Source organism: Penaeus monodon, chromosome 5 (genome assembly GCF_015228065.2).
Source record: "Penaeus monodon isolate SGIC_2016 chromosome 5, NSTDA_Pmon_1, whole genome shotgun sequence".
Lineage (NCBI taxonomy): Eukaryota > Metazoa > Arthropoda > Malacostraca > Decapoda > Penaeidae > Penaeus > Penaeus monodon.
The window spans coordinates 10,139,185-10,144,184 of NC_051390.1; the positions used below are offsets into that span (position 1 = coordinate 10,139,185).

At 42.2% G+C, this 5,000-nt stretch overlaps 1 protein-coding gene across 1 annotated transcript in view; it reads left to right on the top strand.

Annotated features, from left to right (window-relative positions):
• The window catches only part of LOC119572959, an 85,759-nt gene that overhangs the window by 62,798 nt on the left and 17,961 nt on the right, over positions 1–5,000 (top strand). The window lies entirely within an intron of this gene.

The following is a 5,000-nucleotide window of genomic DNA, read 5'->3' on the forward strand; positions in this document are numbered from 1 at the left end:
ATATTTTATACTGTATATATATATTTATATATATATATTATATATGTATATATATATATATATAGTATTATATGTTATTATATTATTATTGTTTATTGTATATATGTTATATATGTATATATTATTATATGTTATATATTATATTTATTAATATATATTATATATATATATATATATACATACATACACACACTCACTATATATTTCAAGCGGGATGAAATATCCTCTTCGTAAATTTCAAGACCTTCATTTTAGACTTGATATTTTCTTCATCTAAACCTTCATCGGGAAAAACTTTGGACTCGGGTCGCAATATTTCTTTCTGGGAAATACATTTAAGGGTCGCGAATTACTTTCCTTGGCGTTCAGTGTCTCGAACTCACTTCTCGGAAACCTCGAGGAATTAATCTACTTTCTACCACGCCTTTGCAGGTTCGGATCCTCTCCTCGGGGATATTGGATAGGACTGTCCTGCTTCTGGTGTCTTCATAATCTCCTACGTTATTTTTATTTTTGTTTTTACGCTATCCTTCCTTTACGTTACGCTATCGTCTATCCTATTTTTGGAAAGTTTACATTGTCCTCTATTTTTTTTTTTTCTTTTTTAAGTTCATACTATCCTCTATCCTATTTTGGAAACTTTACACGATCCTTCATCCTTTTTTGCAAACTTTACGTTTTCCTCTCTCTCCTTTTCTGGAAACTATATTATCCTTCTCTCTTTTTTTAGAAACTTTACGCTGTCCTCATTTTTTTTTTTTTTTTGAAAGTTCACACTATCCTCTATCCTTTTTGGAAACTTTACACGATCCTTCATCCTTTTTAGAAACACTACATTATCCTTTCTGTTTTAACACTATCCTCTATCCTGTTTTGGAAACTTTACATTATCCTCTCTCCTTTTTGTGAAAACTCTACACAATCCTCTATCCTTTTTGGAAACCACACCACCCTCCTTGTCTTAATGAGCCTGTTTATACAATCCTTTTTGTGGTCTGCGCACAATCCTTCATCCTCTGAAGACACTGGTAACGCCATCCGCCAGTTTACTGCCTCTGAGATCCTTTACAGTGACAGTCTTCGCTCGCTGTGGAAATGGCGTTGCTGTTCCCACCCTGAATATCCTTTTTTCTACCCTTCTACGCCTCTACCGAGACAGCTGCTCTCCTTATTTGATGCAAATTAGCACATTTTTGTTGCTGTTGTTGATGTTTTTTGTTGTATCGTCTTTATGTGTGTAGAAAAGGGGAAGTGAGAAAAAATGGGCGTGGAGGATTTTTTCTATGCGCCTTAATGAAGTAATAAGGAGGTTTTTTTCTGTTGATGGAACACGAGATAGAGGCTTCCGGTCCTTGTTATCCCCTCCCCTCTATATCACTCAGTCTCTCAGTCTCTCTCTATCTATCTATCTATCTCTCTATCTAAGTCTACTATTTCTATCTGTCTTGTCTATCTATCTATCTATCTATCTAAGTCTATTATTTCTAGCTAGCTATCTATCTGTCTAAGTCTGCATTTCAAACTATCTAATCTACCTTGTCTATCTATCTATTCTCATTCTCACTGTCACCCACTCTTCTCTATCTATCTATCTATCATTCTCACTATCACCCACCCTTCGTTTTCGTCCTTGTCACTCTCGCTCATCCTCCTCTCCATCCCTTCATCCCACTCATGTCTTGTCAGGAGAGAGAGCGCGTAATTTGATAAAGGAAGATGAAAAGAGGAGGGACGGAGAAGAGAAAAGAGAAGAAACAACATGAAAGAAACGGAGAGTGAAGGACACAAAACACTTATTCTCGCCGCTATCTTGTTTCCTCCTTTCCTTCTCTTCCTCTCTTTCTCTCTTCTTACGTTCGTTTGTTCGTCTGTTCTTCCCTTCCTTCCGTTTCTACTTTCTTCCCCTTCCTCTCTTCCTTCTTTCTCTCCTATCTTTCTCCTTTCATCCTTTCTTCCATTTCTCTCCCCGTTCCCTCTTCTCGTTCTATCTTTCTCCTCTTCCTTTCCTCCCTTTTTATCACTCATTCTACCCTTTCCTTAATCTCGGTCCTTTGGAAAGGAGAGGAGAGAAAAATGCGGATTTTTCTTCCACACTTTTTCTTTCTCTATTCACTTTTCTTTTGTCTTTTTGCATTTTTTTCTATCTCCCTCTTTCCTTATCTTTAAAGTTATCTCTTCCCCCTTCATTAGCTTCCTCTCCTCTACCATTTTTTTTTTCTTCTCTAGATAGCAAGTTTAATTGGTTCTTTGATAAAGATTTTTTTTTTTTTTTTTTTTTTTTTTTTAATCAAATCATCATCATTATCACTAGTTATTTTAAAATCGCCAGTTAGCGCTATCGTTCTCAATTTCTCAGACTTAAACTGAATTAAGTATGTGGCATTTGTGGGTTTATTCTGCGAACGAATAAATTACGTTGTCTTGCTTGAGACAATCCGAGATTTTTTTGAGCGACGAGTTCTTAAGTGCATACGTAACGGTAATGTTTCTCTCTCTCTCTCTCTATCTATCTATCTATCTATCTCTCTCTGTCTCCTTCTCTCTGTCTGTCTGCCTCCTCTCTCTTCTCTCTCTCTCTCTCTCTCTCTCTCTCTCTCTCTTCTCTCTCTCTCTCTCTCTCTCTCTCTCTCTCTCTCTCTCTCTCTCTCTCTCTCTCTCTCTCTCTCTCTCTCGCATCGCATCTTTGTTTAATTTCTTATTGTCTCCTTATGCTTTCCTTATGCTGATCACTGCTTGCTCATTACAACGAAGTCACGTCTACAATTTCGTGCGTTTTTTATGTAAGAATTTCCTCATTTGTTTTATGACATATTGTAAGACACGGAACGAATCAGTTATTCTACAACTTTGTCTTCCTTTTTTTTTGTATTAACAAGAAATGTCAAAAGATCGTAAGGTGAAGGGTATGCAGATTCATGGCTCTTCGTTGTTATCGTCATCGTTGTCACCAATGTTGTTGTTGTTGCTGTTGTTGATGCTGTTGTTGATGGTGTTATTGTTGCTATTGTTGTTGTAGACAGATTGGTATATTTATAGGACTGGATGGCGTCGTGTGCGAGGTTTGTGGATTTCTCTTATATGTACGTACCTTTGCCTGTGTGATTCGGCGGTTGGCATGGGGTCTTTTTGCCTTCCTCCTTATTTTTTGCTTTCTTTTGCTTATTGCCTTCATATGTTCACTTTTTCTCACTCTTTCTTTCTCTCTCTCTTTTCCCTTCCTCTCTCCCTCCCTGCCTCCATCCATCCCTTCAGTCCTACATCCCTCCTTCCCCCTCCCTTCTTCCCTTCCTCTCCTTCCCTCTGTCCCTCCCTCTCTTCCTCCCTCCCCTCCCTCCCTCCCTCCCTCCCTCCCTCCCTCCCTCCCTCATATCCACGCAACAGCTCCCCTCATCCCATTGATACCGATCTTTCACCCGAGGGAAGCGTGTCTGTGGTCAGCTCGCAGTGGGCGTTGCGTCGAGGTGTCCAACCTTAAACCTTGTGCTTTGTTTACTTTCGTCGCGGTGGGCAAAGTCGGTAAGGGTAGGGTAGAGGGGATGAGGGTATTGTAGGGTTAGAGGGGGCAGGGTGTCGGTAGGTGTAGAAGGGTGACGGGGTATTGGCAGGGGAAGGGATGGGCATGAAGAGAAGGGAAGGGGTGAGGGGGTAAGGGAATTGGCAGGGTACTGGCAGGGCTAGAGATGGAAGGGTATTGGCAGGGAAGGGGAAGGGCAGGGGGAGAAGGGAGAGAGGGGTAAGGGAAGGGGAGAGGGTGGTAATTGAGATATGGTTTCAGATACTTGTATGTCACTACCTGGCGGCGAGGAGGAGGCGGTTAATGTATGGTGCGCGGCCGTGTATGGTGTCGGAGTCGTGATGTCCCCGGGGGGATTGCGAGTGGTGTTTGGTAGGTGTGAAGAGAGAGAGGAGAGGAGAGGAGAGAGAGAAGAAGGAAGGGAGGGAGAGGTAGAGAGAGATAGAGAGGGAGGAAGGGAGGAGAGGTAGAGAGAGAGGGAGGAAGGGAGGGAGAGGAGAGAGAGAGGGAGGAAGGGAGGCAGGGGAGAGAGAGAGGAAGGAAGGGAGGGAGAGGTAGAGAGAGGGAGGAATAGAGAGAGAGAGAGAGGGAGGAATAGAGAGAGAGAGAGAGAGAGAGAGAGAGAGAGAGAGAGAGAGAGAGAGAGATAAAAAGGTAAAGGTAAAAACCGAGAAGAATTTCCAGGTTCCATCACGTAACCAGCAGTAAAGAAATGAATAATAGACACGCAAAAATCTCAATAAATTTCTTCAGTTGGCGAAAATCCTGGGTATCAATGCGCTGAACAAAGAACACCCAATATAAAACAACGGCTTGATGGCAGAGGCGACCCGACACATGACAACGTGTGTAATTACCTCGTGGGATGATTTAAGCTTAATGGGGCTTTTGGTGAAGATGATACACAGCACACGACTCTTCCCCCCCCCCCATCGCAACCCCCATCTACCTCATCATTTTCTCTTCTACAGCTCTTTAAAAACGGGTACGGAACACCCCTTCCCCGGCCCCCGGCCCACCCCTCCTAGTGTACAATTGCCTGTTATGGAAACTCTCCGCGTTTTTTTTTTCTTTCTTTTCTTTTCTTTCTTTCTTTCTTTCTTTTTTAATGAAAGGCAAATAAGTAACGTTTTCGTTTTCATACTCGGTCTCTCGGTCTCTTTTTCTCTCCCTCTCTCTTTCTCCCTCTCCTCCTACCCAGTCTGCTCTCCTGTGTTACATGCATTTATACACACACTTCCTTCTATACCTGTGAACATGGAACTGGTAAACGCATGAATATCCATCAACCAGGGCAAGAGTGTCAAGTCCATGTAAATACCTGCCGGAGTACCAGTCTTTTCCCGGGCATCGGTGCCGTGAACATAAACGTGGACAAATGGCCCGGGAATAAGGCAAATGCGAAGCAAATAAGGGAAGGAGTTAAGTGCAGTTTGACTCTGCTCGCTAAAAGTGTGTGGCCGGTCGGGTGTGACTGCGGGTGCGT